This window comes from Canis lupus, chromosome X (assembly GCF_011100685.1).
Source record: "Canis lupus familiaris isolate Mischka breed German Shepherd chromosome X, alternate assembly UU_Cfam_GSD_1.0, whole genome shotgun sequence".
Lineage (NCBI taxonomy): Eukaryota > Metazoa > Chordata > Mammalia > Carnivora > Canidae > Canis > Canis lupus.
This window is the reverse complement of record NC_049260.1, coordinates 54,391,879-54,413,232: the sequence shown is the minus strand read 5'-3', so window position 1 is coordinate 54,413,232 and position 21,354 is coordinate 54,391,879. Positions and strand designations below refer to the sequence as shown.

General features: G+C 37.6%; 1 protein-coding gene and 1 pseudogene across 1 annotated transcript in view; both read right to left on the bottom strand.

Annotated features, from left to right (window-relative positions):
- Positions 1-21,354, bottom strand: part of EDA (ectodysplasin A) — a 442,092-nt gene that overhangs the window by 295,949 nt on the left and 124,789 nt on the right.
- LOC102154304 lies at positions 1,379-14,416 on the bottom strand (annotated as a pseudogene).

Genomic DNA, 21,354 nt, shown 5'->3' with positions numbered 1-21,354 from the left:
CAAGTCAAAGAATTTAGAATACAGAAGTTTGTTAACCCATTTATTCCAGTAGGTCCTAAAAATTGCCAACATCTGTAACGATCTGACAATGATTAGGTTTCCGTGAACAAAGTCTTAGACAACCATGGTCTTTTAATCAATGAAACACAGGGATTTTTTTTAAAGATTTTATTTACTTATTCATGAGAGACACAGTGAGAGGCAGAGACAGGAGAAGCAGGCTCCATGCAAGGAGCCTGATATGGGACTTGATCCTGGGACTCGATTCTAGGACTCCAGGATCACACTGTGAGCCAAAAGCAGACACTCAACCACTGAGCCACCCAGGAATCCCAAACACAGGGATTTCAACTTCTTGAAAAGGAACTGTAAATATTCAGTTAAGTTTTGCTTACCTAATGAAAAAACACCAGGACTTGTCTAAATTTCTCATTTGGGTGGGGAAGTTGTTGGTAGTGATAAAATTTTCCATTTGGTGATCTTACAAACAAATTTGCATTTATGTAACTGTAGATAGGGATATGGATTCTGATGTGCCCTGCTTTAAAATTGTCCACTTTAAATTCTTTACATTAGGGCAGCTCTGGTGGCTCAGCGGTTTAGCACCACCTTCAGTCCAGGGTGTGATCCTGGACACCCAGGATCAAGTCCCATGTCAGGCTCCCTGCATGGAGCCTGCTCCTCCCTCTGCCTGTGTCTTTGCCTCTCTCTCTCTCTCTCTCTCTCTCTCTGTGTGTCTCTCATGAAAAAAATAAATAAAATCTTAAAAAAATAAATTGTGTCCAATTAATTACAAAATTTGAAAGGTTAAGGATTCAGGAACAATTTCAATTCAACTTTAAGTGATTTCTTAGGTTGGTGAAAATGATGGTAACTCAGAAACACAGGCTTATCCATTATTATAAAATGCTATTTTTGTTTTGGTGAATATATTTTAAAAAGAAAGAAAACCATTTATGTGTGTACTTTTATGTATATATACACACACAAGAAACCTAAACAAACAGAAAACCAAGAATGGTCCTTAGGCATGTGGGAGTTAAATACAAATTCTGGTTGAGTAATGATTATAAAGATTTCCCCCAATATTTAGAAAAGGTGTTCTCTAATGCAGAAGAATTATATACCATGATCTCATATATCCTTTTCTGTGAAAGGAAGCAACTACAGAAATTTTTTATTTGTTCAAAACGAGTGTTCTAGATGCAAAAAAAAAAAACCCCAGCAACTCCCCCAATACTATCTTCAAAACGAACATATCAAACTTGATTCTCATTAGAATGTTATTTCCTCATACTAATAAATCCAAAAACCAAGACCTAGATTATACATATAATATATATAAAAAGCAACACAAATAATTACTGACCTTCATCTTCTAGACATACCAAGTTAGTCTCTCTTCATAAAAAGCAATTACAATTTAAGGACACTTCATATTTGCCTTTTTTCTTTTTTTTTTTTTACCAATACCAAGTATACCCTCATCTGAATCTTTCCATTTCATGAGAAACATTAATTTTCTACTGCTGTCTGTGGTACCAATTATTCATTCAGGATCAAGACCTCTGGCAAAGCCTCTTAGTTTATCAGCAGCATCACTTTTCTTCTTTGATTTGCTGTCATCAGATTCACTGTCAGATATAGATTTTCTTTTTGTACCATGTTTTTCTTTACCAGCTATTTGAAAATTAAGAAATGCTTCAATTAACTCTGGACAATCATATTTTTCTTCAGGTTCCTAAGTATTGTCAGTATCTGTAAATCCCTTCGACTTCAGTAAATACTCCACCTTCCCATTCACTACTAGTCAGTTCAATACTTTTTCTACCACAAAATTTTCAGGATCTGCTCTTTCACTATTTTACTCCTTCCATTCTGTCTCTTTCCCATTTTTTTTTTGCAATGTAGTTTTATTGGAATGAAGGCTTGAAGTCTTTTCTTATTGCAGGCTTGAAGAACTGTTACCTCCTCTGAACAGTTCCAGGTCCCAGGTGTGCAGTGTCTCTCCATTTATTTTTTCCCCATTTATTTATTAATAGAGTTTTTGCCCTGCAAAACCTCAATTTTTTAAAAGTAATTAAATGTATCAATCTTCTATTGCATCTTTATTTTGAGACACAATCAGAAAAAAAATTCCCTATACATAGGTTATAGAATAATTTACCCATATTCTAAAACTTGTATTGCTTCAACCTTTGCATTTAAATCCCTGACTCAGGATCCCTGGGTGGCTCAGCGGTTTAAGCGCCTGCCTTCGGCCCAGGGCATAATCCTGGAGTCCTGGGATCAAGTCCTGCATCGGGCTCCCTGCATGGAGCCTGCTTCTCTCTCTGCTTGTGTCTCTGCCTTTCTCTCTCTCTCTCTCTCTCTCTCTCTCTCTCTCTCTCTCTCTCTCGCTATTGCTCTCGCTCTGTGTATCTCATGAATAAATAAATAAAATCTTAAAAAAAAAAAAAAAAAAACCCTGACTCATTTGGAGTCTATGGTATCTCTTCCCAAATAGCTGTACTGGTTATCTGTTGATGTATAATCAACTACCCCCAAACTAAGTGGCTTAAAATAAGGTTTGTTTTGTCTCCATAGTTTCACATGTAGATTTGACTCAGCTGAGTGGTTCTGCTAATCTTGCTTAGGTTCTCTTGCACAATTACAGTACTTGATGGCAGAGGCTAGAGTTATCTAAAGGCTTGATTTTAATACTGGTAAGGCTGGGCATCTCTCCTTCCCTATGTAGTTCCAGGCTTTCTTCTCTTCATGCGGCCTCTTCATTTAGTCTTCCAGGATAGCTGGATTGCCTCTTTCTCTTTTCTTCCTTTTTCTTTTCCTTTTTAAAGAGTTCTTATTGCGATAGATTCCATACACCATAAAATTCACTTATTTATAGTTTAAACACTTCAGTGGCTTTCAGAACACAGAGTTGTACAATCATCACCACAAAGTAATATCCAAGTATTTTTTAACATCCCAGAGAGAAACCTTTACTCATTAACAGTCATTCCTCCCTCATTCTTGCTGCAGCCCTCATCCCTGTGCTGGCCTCAGTCACTGATCTACTTTTCTGTCTGTATGAATTTATATATTATGGACATTTCATATAAAGGGAATAATATAACATATAGTCTTTTTTTGACAAGCTTCTTTTACTTAGAATGTTTCAAGTCTCATCCATGTTGTAGCATATATCAGAACTTTTCCTTTTTTATACAAATAACAATCAATTGTATGGTAACATCACAATTTGTTTACTAAGATATCTTTTGGTGAACTTTAAGGTTGTCTCCTCTTTTTGGCTTTTATGAATAATGTTTCTATAACTATCTTTGTACAAGTTTTTCTGTGGATATAGGTTTTGATTCCTCAAGTATATACCTAAGAATGGAATTACAGAGTTATCTGTTTAGACTCTTTAAAAAAATATATTAAAACTTTCTTCATGATAAATGTACTCTTTAATCCTCATCCCCTATTACCCCCATTCCTCCACCACCATCCCCTCTGGTAACCATCAGTTCCTTCTCTAGAGTTGAGTCTGCTTGTTGGTTTGTCTGTTTCTTTTTTTCCCCTTTACTCATTTATATCTTAAATTCCACATATGAATGAGATCATATGGTATATTCTTTCTTTGCGAGGCTTACTTCACCTGGCATTATAATCTCTAGCTCTATCCATATTGTTGCAAATGTTAATATTTTCATTCTTTTCCACTGAATAATATTCCATTATATATATGTATGTGTGTATGTATGTGTGTGTGTGTGTGTGTGTGTGTGTGTGTGTATATATATATATATATACATATAATCACTTCTTTAACCATTCATCAATGGACGTTTGGACTGCTTCCACATTTTGGATATTGTAAATAATGCTGGAATAAGCATAGGGACATAGAAGCACATATATCCCTTCAAATTAATGTGTTTTTCTTTTGGGGGGGGTAAATACCCAGTAATGCAATTGCTAAATGATACGGTAGTTCTATTTTTAACTTCTTCAGGAAACTCCATACTGTTTTCCATAGTGGCTGCACCCGTTTGCATTCCCACCAACAGTGCAAGAGAGTTCCCTTTTTTACCACACTGTTGTTTCCAGTGTCTTTTATTTTACCCATTCTGGCAGTTGTAAGTTGATATATCATTGTAGTATCGATTTGTATTTCACTGATCAAGGATGATTATAAGCATCTTTTCATGTGTTTATTAGCTATCTGTATATCTTCTTTGGAGAAATGTCTGTTCATGTCTTCTGTCGATTTTGTAATTGGATTATTTGTATCTTGGGTGTTGAGATGAATCAGTTCTTTATATATTTTGGACACTAATCCTTTATTAGATTTGTCATTTGCAAATATCTTCTCCCATACAATAGTTGCCTTTTAGTCTTGATTATTTCCTTCGCTGTGCAGAAACGATTTTTATTTTGATGTAGTCCCAAAAGTTTATTTTTGCTTTTGTTTCCCATGCCCCAGGGGACCTATCTAGAAAAATGTTGACAGCACTGATGTCAGAGAGATTACTCCTGGTGCCCTCTGAAAGGATTTTAATATCAGGTCTCACATTCAGACCCTAATCCCTTTTGAGTTTATCTTTGTATGTAGTGAAAGAAAGAGATCTGGCTTCATTCTTTTGAATGTGGGGGTCCAGTTTCCCCAATATCATTGTTTAAAGCCTGTCCTGGATATTCATTCCTCCCCTGTTGAAGATTAAGTGACCATATAGTAGTGGGTTCATTTCCGGGTTTTCTATTCTATTCCATTATATCTATCTGTGTGCCAATACCCCATGTTTTGACCAGTACAGCTTTGTAATATAACTTGAAGTCTGGAGTTGCAATGCCTCCAGCTTTTCTTTTCTTTTCCAGTGTTGCTTTGGGTATTCCAAGTGTCTTGTGGTTTCATACAAATTTTACGATTGGTTGTTCTAGTTTGAAAAATGAGAGCTTAGGTTTTTTTTTTTTTCTATGTTGGTATTTTTATAGGGATTGCATTAAATGTGTGATTGCTTTGGGTAGTAATAACATTTGAACAATACTTGCTTCTCTTTTCTTTCTCTTATTTTTTTTTTTATTGGAGTACAATTTACCAACATATAGCATAACACGCAGGGCTTAACACCCAGGGCTTATACCATCAAGTACCCCACTCAATGTTCCCCTCTAGGATTTTTTTGAGGGGAGGGAATTGGATTTTTATTTTATTTTTTATTTTATTTTATAAATTTATTCTTTATTGGTGTTCAATTTGCCAACATAAAGAATAACACCCAGTGCTCATCCTGTCAAGTGCCCACCTCAGTGCCCGTCACCCAGTCACCCCCACCCTTGCCCACCACCCCTTCCACCACTCTAGTTCATTTCCTAGAGTTAGGAGTCTTTATGTTCTGTCTCCCTTTCTGATATTTCCACTGATTTTTTCTCCCCTCCCCTTTATTCCCTTTCACTATTTTTTATATTCCCCAAATGAATGAGACCATAAAATGTTTGTCCTTCTCCGATTGACTTATTTCACTCAGCATAATACCCTCCAGTTCCATCCACGTTGAAGCAAATGGTGGGTATTTGTCGTTTCTAATGGCTGAGTAATATTTCATTGTATACATAGACCACATCTTCTTTATCCATTCATCTTTCAATGGACACTGAGGCTCCTTCCGCAGTTGGGCTATTGTGGACATTGCTGCTAGAAACATCGGGGTGCAGGTGTCCTGGCATTTCATTGCATCTGTACCTTTGGGGTAAATCCCCAGCAGTGCAATTGCTGGGTGTAGGGCAGGTCTACTTTTAATTCTTTGAGGAACCTCCACACAGTTTTCCAGAGTGGCTGCACCAGTTCACATTCCCACCAACAGTGCAGGAAGGTTCTCCTTTCTCCACATCCTCTCAAACATTTGTGGTTTCCTGCCTTGTTAATTTTCCCCATTCTCACTGGTGTGAGGTGGTATCTCATTGTGGTTTTGATTTGTATTTCCCTGATGGCAAGTGATGCGGAGCCTTTCCTCATGTGCTTGTTGGCCATGTCTATTTCTTCCTCTGTGAGATTTCTCTTCATGTCTTTTGCCCATTTCATGATTGGATTGTTTGTTTCATTGCTGTTGAGTTTAATAAGTTCTTTATAGATCTTGGAAACTAGCCCTTTATCTGATATGTCATTTGCAAATATCTTCTCCCATTCTGTAGCTTGTCTTTGAGTTTTGTTGATGGTATCCTTTGGTGTGCAAAAGCTTCTTATCTTGATGAAGTCCCAACAGTTCATTTTTGCTTTTGATTCTCTTGCCTTCGTGGATGTATCTTGCAAGAAGTTACTGTGGCCGAGTTCAAAAAAGGTGTTGCCTGTGTTCTCCTCTAGAATTTTGATGGAATCTTGTCTCACATTTATATCTTTCATCCATTTTGAATTTATCTTTGTGTATGGTGCAAAAGAGTGGTCTAGTTTCATTCTTCTGCATGTGGCTGTCCAATTTTCCCAGCACCATTTATTGAAGAGACGTCTTTTTTCCAGTGGATAGTCTTTCCTGCTTTGTCGAATATTAGTTGACCATAAAGTTGATGGTCCACTTCTGGATTCTCTATTCTGTTCCATCGATCTATCTGTCAGTTTTTGTGCCAGTACCACACTGTCTTGAAGAACACAGCTTTGTAGTACACCTGAAATCTGGCAATGTGATGCCCCCAGCTATGGTTTTCTTTTTTAATATTCCCCTGGCTATTCACGGTCTTTTCTGATTCCACAAAATCTTAAGATAATTTGTTCCAACTCTCTGAAGAAAGTCCATGGTATTTTCATAGAGATTTCATTAAATGTGTGAATTGCCCTGGTTAGCATTGACATTTTCACAATATTAACTCTTCCAATCCATGAGCATGGAATATTTTTCCATCTCTTTGTCTCTGCCTCAATTTCTTTCAGAAGTGTCCTGTAATTTTTTGGGGTATAGATCCTTTACCTCTTTGATTAGGATTATTCCTAGGTATCTTATGCTTTTCGATGCCATTGTAAATGGAATTGACTCCTTAATTTCTCTTTCTTCAGTCTCATTGTTAGTGTATACAAATGCCACTGACTTCTGGGTATTGATTTTGTATCCTGCCACACTGCCAAATTGCTGTATGAGTTCTAGCAATCTTGAGGTGGAGTCTTTTGGGTCTTCTATGGACAATATCATGTCATCTTTGAAGAGGGAGAGTTTGACTGCTTCTTTGCCATATTGAATGCCTTTTATTTCTTTTTGTTGCCTGATTGCTGAGGCTAGGACTTCTAGTACTATGTTGATTAACAGTGGTGAGAGTGGACATCCCTGTCTTGTTCCTGATCTTAGAGGAAAGGCTCCCAGTATTTCCCCAGTGAGAATGATATTGGCTGTGTGCTTTTCGTAGATGGCTTTTAAGATGCTAAGGAATGTTCCCTCTATCCCTACACTCTGAAGAGTTTTGATCAGGAATGGATGCTATATTTTGTCAAATGCTTTCTCTGCATCTACTGAGAGGATCATATGGTTCCTGTTTTCTATCTTGTTGATATGATCTATTACGTTGATGGTTTTACTCATGTTGAACCAACCTTGCATCCTAGGGATAAATTCTACTTGGTCATGGTGAATAATCTTCTTAATGTACTGTTGGATCCTATTGGCTAGTATCTTGTTGAGAATTTTAGCATCTGTGCTCATCAGGGATATTGGTCTATAATTCTCCTTTTGGAGGGGTCTTTGCTTTTGGAAGTGAGGTGATGCTGGCCTCATAGAACGACTTTGGAAGTACTCCATCTCTTTCTATCTTTCCAAACAGCTTTAGTAGAATAGGTATGGTTTCTTCTTTAAACGTTTGATAGAATTCCCCTGGGAAGCCATCCGGCCCTGGACTGTTGTGTCTTGGGAGGTTTTTGATGACTGCTTCAATTTCCTCCCTGGTTATTGGCCTGTTCAGGTTTTCTGGTTCTTACTGTTCCAGTTTCGGTAGTTTGTTGTTTTCCAGAAATGTGTCCATTTCTTCTAGATTGCCTAATTTATTGGCGTAAAGCTGGTCATAATAACTTTTTAAGATCTTTTGTATTTCCTTGGTATTGGTGGTGATCTCTCTTTCTCATTCATGATTTTATTAATTTGAGTCTTTTCTCTCTTTAATAAGGCTGGCTAATGATTTATCTATCTTATTAATTCTTTCAATGAACCAACTTCTGGTTTTGTTAATCTGTTCCACAGTTCTTCTGGTCTCTATTTCATTGAGTTCTGCTCGTATCTTTATTAATTCTCTTCCTCTGCTCAGTGTAGGACCTATTTGCTCTTTTTTCTCCAGCTCCTTTAGGTGCAAGGTTAGCTTTTCTACTTGAGTTCTTTCCAGTTTTTGGATGGGTGCTTGTATTGCAATGTGTTTCCCCCTCAGGACAGCATTTGCTCTATCCCAAAGATTTTGAACGATTGTATCTTCATTCTCATTAGTTTCCATGAATCTTTTTAATTCTTCCTTAATTTCCTGGTTGACCCTTTCATCTTTTAGCAGGATGGTCCTTAACCTCCATGTGTCTGAAATACTTCCAAACTTCTTCTTGTGATTCAGTTCTAATTTCAAAGCATTATGGTCTGAAAATATGCAGGGTACGATCCCAATCTCTTGGTATTGGTTAAGACCTGATATGTGACCCAGTATGTGGTCTATTCTGGAGAAAGTTCCATATGAATTTGCGAAGAATGTGTATACAGTTGCGTTTGGATGTAAAGTTCTGTAAATATCTGTGAAATCCATCTGGTGCAGTGTTTCATTTAAAGTGCTTTTTTCTTTGAAGATGTTGTGCTTAGAAGATCTGTCAATTGTAGAAAGCGCTATATTCAAGTCACCAAGTATAAGTGTATTACTATCTATGTATGTCTTTACTTTGGTTATTAATTGATTGATATACTTGGCAGCTCCCACATTCGGGGCATAAATATTGATTATTGTTAGGTCCTCTTGTTGGATACTTACTTTAAGGATGATATAGTGTCCCTCTTCACATCTTACTACAGTCTTTGGGATAAACTTTAATTTATCTGATATAAGGATGGCTACCCCTGCTTTGTTTTGAGGACCATTTGAATGGTAAATGGTTCTCCAACCTTTTATTTTCAGGCTCTAGGTGTCCTTATGTCTAAACCGAGTCTCTTGTAGACTGCAAATAGATGGGTCTTGCTTTTTTATCCAGTCTGAAACCCTGCACCCTTTGATGGGGTCATGAAGCCCATTCACGTTCACAGTTACTATTGAAAGATATGAATTTCGGGTCATCATGATACCTATTCAGTCCCTGTTTTTGTGGAGTGTTCCCTCGTGCTTCCTCTTTCTATTACAGAGTCCCCATTAGTATTTCTTGCAGAGCCGGCTTGGTGGTCACATATTCTTTCAGTTTCTGCCTATCTTGGAAGCTCTTTATCTCTCCTATTCTGAATTACAGCCTTGCTGGATAAAGTATTTTTCGCTGCAGGTTCTTCTCATTTAGGACCCTGAATATATCCTGCCAGCCCTTTCTGGCCTGCCAGGTCTCTGTGGAGAGGGCTGCTCTTAATCTAATATTTCTCCCCATAAAAATTAGAGATTTCTTGTCTCTTGCTGCTTTAAAGATCTTCTCTTTATCTTTGGAATTTGCAAGCTTCACTATTAAATGACGAGGTGTTGAGTGGTTTTTATTAATTTTAGGGGGGATCTCTCTATTTCCTGGATCTGAATACCTGTTTCCCTTCCCAAGTTAGGAAAGTTCTCAGCTAGGATTTGTTCAAAAACATATTCTGGACCTCTGTCCCTTTCAGGGCCCTCGGGAAACCCAATTAAACATAGATTTTTCCTTCTGAGGCTGTCATTTATTTCCCTTAACCTATCCTCATGATCTTCTGTTTTTCTCTTTTTTCCTCAGTTTCCCTCCTTGCCTTCAACTTGTCTTCTATGTCACTCACTCATTCTTCTACCTCGTTAACCCTCGTCGTTAGGACCTCTAGTTTGGATTGAGTCTCATTTAATTGATTTTTAATTTCAGCCTGATTAGATCTAAATTCTGCAGTCATGAAGTCTCTTGAATCCTTTATGCTTTTTTCTGGAGCCACCAGTAGCTTTATAATCGTGCTTCTGAATTGGCTTTCTAACATTGAATTGTAATCCAAATTTTGTAACTCTGTTGGAGAGAGGACGGTTTCTGATTCTTTTGAGGTGAGTTTTTCCTTCTCATAATTTTGCTCAGTGCAGAGAGGCCAAAAACAAGTTGTAATTGATAGAAGTGCAAACTGTTCTCACTGTAGCATTCCAGCTGTTCTCTCTTTAAATCTCAGACTGAATTCGTAGGTTTTCAGGATGATTTGAAAGTTATCTAGGTAAGTTGGTGGGGACAGGTGACATGGGGACCCTACTATTCTGCCACCTTGCCCATTGGGCCAACATTTGCTCCTCTAATCCATGAGTATGACATGTTTTTCCATTTCTTTGTTTCCTCTTCAATTTCCTTCATCAGTGTTTCATAGTTTTCAGGGTACAGTTCTTTCACTTCTTTGGTTAGATTTATTCCTAGATATTTATTTGTTTTGGTGCAATTATAAATGGGATTGCTTTCTTGTCTTTCTGCTGTTTCATTATCAGTTTATAGGAATGCAGATTTCTGTACATTGATTTTATATCCTGCAACTTTTCTCAGTTCTAGCAGTTTTTGGGTGGAGTCTTTTTGGTTTTCTAGATATAGTATCATGTCATATGCATATAGTGAGAGTTTTGCTTCTGTTAAGAGTAGACATCCTTGTCTTTTCCCTGACCTTAGGGGGAAAACCTCTCAGTTTTTCCCCATTGAGTCTGATATTGTTGTGGGTTTTTCATATAGGCCTTTTATTGAAATATGTTCCCATTAGACCTACTTTGCAGAGGGTTTTAATCATGACCTGATGTTATACTTTGACAAATGCCTTTTCTGCACCTATTGAAATGATCATATGATTTTTATTCTTCTACTGATGTGCCATATCAAGTCGATTGTTTTGTGAATATTGAAGCACCCTTGCATCCTAGGAATAAATCCCATTTGATTGTATGCTTTTTTAAATATATTTTTGGATTCAGTGCTAATATTTTTTTGAGGATTTTTGCATCTATATTCATGACTTAAAGGACTTAGAAGGGGGTTACAAAATTTCATTCCCAAGGGCCCTGTAAAAATTTTTCTAGAAAGGTTTTAGTTAGAATTGAGCCTAGAGGGATCCCTGGGTGGCGCAGTGGTTTAGCGCCTGCCTTTGGCCCAGGGCGCGATCCTGGAGACCCAGGATCGAATCCCACGTCAGGCTCCCGGTGCATGGAGCCTGCTTCTCCCTCTGCCTGTGTCTCTGCCTCTCTCTCTCTCTCTCTGTGACTATCATAAATAAATAAAAATTAAAAAAAAAAAAAAAAAGAATTGAGCCTAGATGGAGGAAGATGAATAAGATCTCTCCAAATCCATGCAGCCCTATAATTCTAAAAAGGGTCATAACTTTGTGTATTCTACAGACAGAATAAAATAAATGTGCCACTTATAATTACTATCATTATCCATCCTCAGAGGCTGACTTTTGCTATTTGATGTTCATAAAGTACTACTCAGTATAATATATAAAGAATGAGGGATGCCTGGGTGGCCCAGTGCTTGAGCATCTGCCTTTAGCTCAGGGTGTGATCCTGGAGTTCTGGAATGTAGTTCCACATCAGGCTCCCTGCATGGAGCCTGCTTCTCCCTCTGTCTATGTCTCTTCCTCTCTCTGTGTCTCTCATGAATAAGTAAAATCTTAAAAAAAATAATATATAAAGAATGCAATTATATGTATTTTGGATGGGAATAACTGGGATAAAATGGGAGGGAGAGGGAATGTCTTGGTTAATAGTAAACAAATTATGTATAGCAATAAAAAATTTAAAGTCACTTCAAGAGAAAAATAAACTCAAAGTTTATTTCATCCCTTTTCCTGACAAAAGTGATGATAGCTCCCTCTCCTCCAAGAAGGAAGGAAGGAAGGAAGGAAGGAAGGAAGGAAGGAAGGAAGGAAGGAAGGAAGGAAGGAAGAGGAGAGGAGGGGAGAGGGGAAGGGAGGGGAAGGGAAAGGGGAGGGGAGGAGAGGAGAGGAGAGGGGAGGGGAGGGGAGGGGAGGGTAGACAGAGAGAGAGTACATGGGCAAGCACTCAGTAGAGGAATCATTTCTAAAAGGACACAGTAGTTACATTTAGCTTTGGAAAAACTGGTTTTCAGGGACGAAGATTCTATTAGAGCTAATATCAGCATGGCACTATTTCTATTTTTTGTGTATAATTCAGTGTTCTTAGGGAATCTTCACCTATCTCTCGACCTCAAGAGGTCTACATCAACTCCTGGCTTGTAGCCCGGAGAAGACTAATCAAGTAGTAACAGGCACTCCCAATCCTACTTCAGAGCCACTCTAAATCTGTCTGAACTCCCTGTCAATTGCTTTTTTTTTGTCCTGCCTACTCTACTCAATGACCATATTTTGGGCCAGTCTTACATTTTTTGATTAGCCTCCTATCCAAATGCTTGTTTATTTAATGTTATTTAACAAACAGTAATATGGGTGTTGTTTTAAGCACTTTATAAATATCAACACATCTAATCATCGATGAAACTTTATGAGAGAAGTTACATTATCCTCATTTTATACATGATAAAAACTCAGGCTTAGAGAAGATTAATTAACTGACCAAAAGATCATACTGCAAATACATGGTGGAGCAGAGATTAGAACCCAGACATCTCAAAAGTCCACACTTTTAGCTACTATACTATGCTGTCTTCACAAAGGAGACAAATGATGGTTCTTGGTTTACCAATTATCCTAAAGATCCCATGCTTTCCTTTTTTAAAACATAGTCTTTAAAGGCAATCAGCATCACTAATCCTAACACCATTTACATGATGCACAATTACAACATATCACATGACAGGCCTTTTTAGCAGTCCTTAGTAATAAAGCCTTGCACACTCCTGGAGATGGGCAGAACCAGAGCTTGAAAATCACCTTATTTCTAATCTCTTTATCTAATCAACTCCTTTTATAAATAGAAAAGTCTATTTTTCATGTCCAAAGATTTTTCTATTACAGATTTAACAGGTGTTTCTAGGGCTCCTAGTAGACTGGGGGCTAAAATTAAGATATCTGGATGACAATGAAGACAAGAGACATCAAACTAGCATCCCCCCTATTCTTAATCTCCAAGTTTTCCCATTCCCTCCTGGGCCATGCAGGATCTCTTAGGTACCTGCTAACTGCTCCTCCAACCACAGGAGTGGTATAAGCAGCTTCCTACCACCAGTCTCCTCTAAGAGCTCCTTTCATCCTGCTGCTTTTGCTCTCCTTACTGGCATGGCAGCTATTGAACTGACTGTTGTTAGTTTGTCTATGTCTGGGCTCTGACTGTCTCATTTCGGTTTCCAATTTTTCAAATCACTGTCTCACCTGCTACTCCTGATCACCAACTTTCCAACACTCTATTTTGAGTTCCCCAAATACTAAAACTAGAGAGGACAGTCTTAATTTTTTCCTTTCTGCAGCTCTACGTCCAATCCATCAGCAAGCCATGTTGACCCTATCTTCAAATTATATCCCAAATCTTCCCACTTCTTACTTTTCCCATTCTCCATCATTACCATACTAATCTAAGACCACATTATCTCTCCCTAGGATAAAAGTAGTTGTATCCTAACTAGTGTCCCTGCTTCTACTCTTGACCTCCTACAATCCAATGTCCATTCTATAGACAATAATCATGTTAAAGTACAATGTAACCAATTACACTCCTTAAAATTTTCCAGTGGCCTTCCACTAAACTCAGAACAAACCCAAATTGCTTACCATGACCTATAAATCCCATCTGAGTAACCTGGCCTCTGCTGATGTGTCACACCACTCATATTTTCCCTTGGGTTCTAAGAAAGGCCAAACCCTTCCTAATCTCAGGGCTTTTGAACTCACCTTTTCCTTCACCTTTAACACTCTTTCTTTCCAGGCTCTTTGTGTGGCTAGTTCATCTCATCTATAAGGCTCAGTTTAAATGTTATCTCCTCAAAGAGGCCTTCTAACTATCCTATCCTAACTATACTTCTCATCATTATCTTTATCTTACTATGCTGATTCTTCCTCATATTGATTACCATCTGACATTTTCTAAACTATTTTTGGTATTTGTTCCCTGCACCCCCTTGAACAGTAAACCTGTAAATTCTAGGGGGGGTAGGGACTATGTCCATTCATAGTTATATCTCCAGTACCTAAATTCTCAGAACACATTTTTGAAAGTGAGGAAATAGCTGCCTATTGCAGTGCATGGAGAAAACCTGTGCTGGTATTAGACACTTCTTACTGGAGTTTGGGCTTTCCTGAGCTTGCCCTTCTCTATGGCTATACTGGACATCAAATCCATTCACACTTGGGGCCATAGCAGTACCAAGTATTTCTCTTCATTTCATTTGTACAGGCCAGGAAAAAACGGCCCATCTCTTTTCCCATCATTTAGAAGCTGGTGCCTCTCTTCAATTTTTTTTTTCTGGTGGCAAAAGATGGGAAAGGAACCCCCTTTTCCCAGCAAAAATCTTCTATATGCCTTTCCTTACGAGAGTTAATACTTCCCTCTCCTCACTGGAAAACATTTTTGCTCCTACTCCAAACCAGGTTTTCTATGCCCAGCACTTCAAATTGTACCCTCTTTTCTGGTACCCTCTTTTCTGTTCTGAAAAAGAGCATACTGGAATTCACAAAAGATGTTTTGTGGACTAAGAAAAATTAAACCATAACAGATGCGTGAAGAAATCCACTCTTTCCCTTAATATAATTATACCCAAATCTATGCAACGGGACAGAAATTCAAGTTGGAAGAGGTGGCTTAATTTCAGAGTCCTGAGGTGTAATTTCTTTTTTTTTTAAATTATTTTTATTTATTTTTATTTATTTTTTTTTCTGAGCTGTAATTTCTATGTAGAAACTGTCCCTAAATTACCAACCTTAGAAGATCTGGGTAATTTCACTAATGGAACAGGCCAGTTTATTTAAAAGGCTTACTTGCAACATTTCCATGGCAACCTGAAGCAAACATACTTCTTGCTTAGGATTTCCATAAAGGAGAGGCAGATATAATACAAATAATGGGAGGGAGAGAGAGAGAATGAGAGGGGAGACAACCAAAGAAAGAAAAAAATAAGAGAACAAAAAAGAAAAAGAATGAAAGGAAACAAAGACAATGAGAGGGGAAATGGGAAAAGAAGGGAAGAGGAAGGGGAGGGAGTAGCTTTTATGACTGGATGTTTGTGGGGCACTCAATATTTTGGAACACTGATAAATCAATTCCATTAGTGAGGCTTTTAGTATTTTATTTGTGGGGTCCCTTCCTTTTTAATGAGAAAAAAAAAAAAAAGACTGCTTATATGCTCCAGAACACAGGAGAGCCAAAGCCAAAAGATTTTGGAGCTCAAAGCCATGCATTTGGTTTTTTCCTTTTGATAGCTCTGATTAAAAGTTAGTTAATGGAAGACGGGAGGCAGAACAGGCAAGATCACCAATCTCAAATAGCATTAACTACAAGAATTGCCAATCTGATCTATTAGTGCAGTGGCTTCTAAACCTTTTCATCAATTTTTAATAATTCTATTCCCCCTGCAAAGGACTCAATTTCTGAAAGGTCTAACCTCCCAAACAAATGGAATCAATTAATTATTCTTTAGATTTTAACAATTGAAAACATATAGCCACCCATCAGAACTTGTGCTCAGTATTATCACAAGTTGACACAATTCCAAGATAAAGCATTGAAAATGGACATGCTAATTAGCATGATAAAAGTACTCAAAGAGCCCCATTCCTGCCCTTTATAGATTCCAGATGAATTAAGTTTGGTTTAAAGAATTCCACATAGCTCTCCAGAGAAAAAAAAATTAAGCGATGGGAAAACACATCTTTCCATCCATTGAAAAATAATCCAGAAGTCCCAAGCAGAGAGAAAGAGGGGCTACTCACAGGATTGGTGCTATGTGGATACCACTTTAGGCAGAATGAGGGAGGAAAAAAAACATGAACTGTAGAGTGGGTGAACCTGGGAGGATGACAGCCACATAATACAACAAGAATATACCAGCATGTGGGCAGCCCTAGTGGCCCAGTGGTTAAGCACCACCTTCAGCCCAGGGCCTGATCCTGGAGACCCGGGATCGAGTCCCACGTCGGGCTCCCTGCATAGAGCCTGCTTCTCCCTCTGCCTGTGTCTTTGCCTTTCTCTCTCTATGTCTCTCATGAATAAATAAAGTCTTTAAAAAAAAAAAAAGAATATACCAGCATGTGCCCTTAGACAAGTTATTAAGTTTCAAGTACTTTATCTGAAAATGAGGTAATAAAACATACTTTAAAGAACTATTATGCAGATCATAAATATATAAAGCACCTAGCAGCACTATCCTCCCACCCCTACAACCACAACGACCACAAACTCCTTTTGCTAAGCCTCTTACAATCCTCTTTCCTTGAAGGTCACCTGCTGGCTGGTAAAACCAATGGGTGGATATCATTCAAAGCTTGAGTTCATGGTATTTCTTTAGTTTCTTGCATTCTTTCACCAAAATCTTACCTAACATGCAACCTTTAATTACTTTTTCCTCTGTTATTCTTTGGAGATGCAAAGAAAAGCTGGAGTATCTTTATAACATTGCCTTTAAGAGTTCATGCAGTTGAGCCATGTATTAGATAGCTGTGTTATAACCAAAGATCACAGTAATAATTCCAAGTCTTATGGGGGGCACTGGACTTCAGAGTAAGATACCCAGGGTCAGAATTCCATATCTACCTTTGGCTTGCTATGTAATCTTGGAAAAGATACATCATCTTTTTGTCTCAGTCTCCTCCTCTATAAAACTGGAACATAACACCTACTTTCAGATGTTTCTGTAAGGAGTAAATGAGATAATGTATGTAAAGGATATAGAAAGATGCCTGGCACAGATATTCAATAAGATTGTTAGTTTTATTATAATACCACCTTGATATGGTGAAGAGCATTACAGTATAGCATCAAATGCACTGTTCTTCTGACACAGTACATCATTTATACATGGAAGGTTTGACTTGCTCAAAGCAAGTCATTCACTTGCTTTCTTCACCAGATCGCATGGATACCCCATTATCAGTGCCTAGATAAGTAATTAAACTTCTAACAGAAATAGAAGATTCTGGGAACATTATATAACAATCTCGAAACCTGGTGTCTCATAAAATGTCTCCACAAAAGTAAACTGGTACAGATACTCTGGAAAATAGAATGAAGGTTCCTCAAAACGTTAAAAATAGAACTGAGGACCTAGCAATTGCACTACTAGGTATTTGCCCAAAGAGTACAAAAATACCAATTTGAAGGGATACATACACTCTGATGTTTATAGCAGCATTATCTACAATAGCCAAATTATGAAAACAGTCCAACTGTCCATTGACTAATGAATGGATAAAGAAGTGTTGGTATATATACACAATGGAATATTACTCAGCCATAAAAAGAGTAAAATCTTACTATTTGCAATAATGTGGATGGAGCTAGAGAGAAAGAAGTCACAGAAATACATACCGTATGACTTTACTCATGTGTAATTTAGGAAACAAAACAAATGAGTGGGGAGGGGGAGAGAGAGAGAGAGAGAAAGAGAGAGAATGGAAAACCAAGAAATAGACTCATAACTACAGGGAAAAAAACAGATGGTTACTAGGGGTGGGGTTGGGGTAGGGGGAAGATTTAAATAGGTGATAGGAATTAAGGACTGCATTTGTGATGAGCACTGGGTGTTGTATGAAGTGTTGAATCACTATATTGTACACCTGAAACTAATATTACAGTGTATATTAACTGGAGTTTAAATAAAAACTTAAAAAAATAAAATGTCTCTATCTCATGTAGCATAAGGTTCAATCAAGTTCATTGATTCAGACCATATGGAAATGCAACACATTTCCAAAATTAGCCACCTTAACGATTTCCAGATCTTCTTAAAATAGAAACAGGCCATGGATATCCTGCTAATGCCTGGGTACTGAACATATTCACCTACTCCTAGGGTGAATTACCCAAAGATTTCATGTGGGCAATTAACACTATCTTTGGTTATACATCATTTTTTAAATCACATAATTTTAGAGATTTGCTAGCACCATTTTTGCTTGGATTGTGATTAAGGAATTCATTAGGTATAGAAAAGACAAGTAATATCATGGTGAGACACCAAATGCACTTAATGGAAGTCAGATACTGACTTATATAATCTTAGCTCAGGGAATCATCTCTACAGGTCTAACATTATTTTTGTGCAAAATAAGTGTCTTGATATACATGATATCTTGCATCCATAAGAGTCTACCATGTTAAGTTTGTACATTAATTGAAATAAGAGTTCATACAAAAAATCCAGCTGCTATATAGTGTGTAATATTTAGCAATAACGAGTAGAAATTTTGATCTAGTCCTCTTCTATATCCCTTGCATAAGAAATTCCTTAGGTAATTTCCCCAAGGATATGTTGGAAATGAAGATATTAGTAATAGCAATAGTGGTGGTGGTGATAATAGTAGATAAAATTTATTTCAACTTATTATTGGCCATATCCTATTATAAACACTTAACAAGCATTAATTCACTTAATCCTCCCAATACTAGAGGGAAGTACTTTTATTATCTCCACTTTGTAGAAGAGAAAAATGAGGCACAGAAAAGTGAAGTGACCTACCTTAACCACTAGAATGTCAGAAATCAAACCTAGAATTTTGGCTCTTAATCACCATGCAAAAAGTCAGTGGCAGATGAGCACTAGAAGGTGAATTCCACTTCCAGCCAAAATGGAGTAAAAGGGGCTAGATTTATTCTACTTCTTTAAGTGACTAGAAAACAAAATGAAACAAAACAAAACAAGTAAAACAACCTTTACTCAAGTATCAGACATGAGTGTGTGAGCTCCAGAGATAGTACTAAGAGGTCTCCTGGAGTCTCTGGCTAATTATTGAATCTTCATATGCATGAGAGAAAGTTACTCATAGCTGGGGATAAAACCATGAGAAAGGAATAGGAGGAATGACTTATAGAATAGTGGCATGAAGAGTTTGACAGACTTACAACCCAGTAAAGAATCATAATTGGTGAAAATTATAAAAAAGTAACAACCACTAAAACTCTCTGGAAATTGTCCTAAGGACACACAGCAAACCAAGAAACATTTCTTCAAGAAAATCTAAATTTTGGTAAGAATGATGATAGTCTGTGGCATTTAAGACATGATTCATCCTCGGCCCTGCCCCCCCCCCCCCAAGTTCCCCAATTCAGTGTTGACAGAAGCTGCTTTGGCAATTGTAGCCAACAACACAGGGTTTTCCTCCCAACTCAAAACCTAGGATTACAATGTCACATGGAGTGTGGCAGGATACACACTTTAATCATCCTCTAACCCTGTGTTTCAGAAGCTCTAATCTGAGTGAGCATGGCTGAAAGGTCTGGGATCCCCTTTCTCTATGCAGCTACTACTCATAGGGCAGAAGCTCTACTCTAGGCATGGCAGATCAAGAATGCCCTCACCTTAGCTTGCTTATAAGATGAGGTTCCAGAGAGGAAAGCCAAGAAGTCCAGAAGCTATCACCTTTACCCAGAACATTATGAATAAAGCAAGGATATAACTGAGAAGCAGGCCACTGTCTTAACCTCGAGCTCTGGAGAAATGGTATAGATGTTTTTCCAGCAGAACAGGAAGACCATAAGAATAGAAAACTCTATAACTCCTCCAAAGGGAACTGACTTTATTTTGAACAGAGCATGAGGAAGTTCAAACCTCAGAACACTATAAAAAACAATGGAACTTTCAGTAGTGAGTACTTAAGGAGAGGTTCGTTGCTCCATAATAACAAAACCACTCATGAGCTAGAAGCTGAAGAATCAGAAAAAGACATAGCTAAGAAGAGGCTTCCCAGGGTCAAAAAAAATTTTTTTTCAAATACTGTTCTCAAAACTACCGCTGCAGGGGTGCCTGGGTGGCACAGTTGGTTAGGTACCTGACTCTTGAAATTTGGCTCAGGTTGTGATCTTAGGATTATTGGGATTGAGACCCAAGTTGGACTCCATAATCAGTATGAAATCTGCTTGAGAGTCTCCCTCTATCTCCTTCTGCCCCTCCCTCTCCTGGTGTGTGTCTCTCGCTCTCTCTGTCTCTCTCTCTTTAAAATAAATAAGGGGTGCCTGGGTGGCTCAGTTGGTTAAGCATCTGACTTTAGCTCAGTTTATGATCTCAGAGTCCTGGGATTGATACCTGCATTCAGTTTGCTTCTCAACAGAGAGTCTGCCTTTCTCTCTCTCTCTCTCTCTGCCCCTCTCCCTACTCTCTCTAATAGTAAAATCTTTTAAAATAAATAAGTAAACAATAAATAAATAAATAAATAAATAAATAAATAAATATCATAAAAAACTACCCCTGCAAATGGGCCTGAATTTAATTGGATCAGATGGAACAATTTATGCCGTAGGACATTATCAAAAACAATAAAACAACTAGATAGCAATTAGTGGTGGTAACAGCTGATTATACCAATAGACAACCAACAGAGAAACCAGAGAAAGAAAGTGTTAAATAGATTCTGCTAAAATCACTGCCATGCCAAAGTGACTATGCATACACCAAACTTGTATCTTCTAAGGAAATATCAGAGGCTTGACAATGTAAGGGAAATAGACTGTAATAAACTAGTATAGCCAAGTTACTAAACAAATCAACAGAAGACAACAAGAAGCAGCCTGGGACGGGAGAGGGGCTGTAGTCCATATTCATGTTTCTATAATAAATCACCTAAAATGTCCAGTTTTCAAAAACAATAAAAAAATACAAGACATGCAAAGAACCAGGAAAGTGTGACTAATACAGAAGGGGAAAAAATATGCAATAGAAATTGTCTTTAAGAGAGCTCAGACATTGGACTTAGCAAATACAATTATCAAAGCAGACAGTATGAATATGTCTAAAAAACTAAAAGAAAACATGGTTAAAGAAATAAAGGAAGCTATCATAACAATGCCATGTCATGGGAGGCAGGCTAGATGAGTGATGGATAGTAAAGAGGGCATTGTTGTAATGAGCACTGAGTGTTGTATATAGGTGATGAATCACTGAATTCTATCCCAGAAACCAATATTGCACTGTATGTTCACTAAAATTAAAATTGAATGCACACACACACAACACAAAAAACAATGCCATATCAAATACAGAATCTAAATAAATAGAATTTTAAAAACCCAAATGGAAATTCTAGAGTTTAAAATTATAATAATTAAAGTGAAAAATTCAGTAGAGGGGTTTTTATAGATTTTATAGGC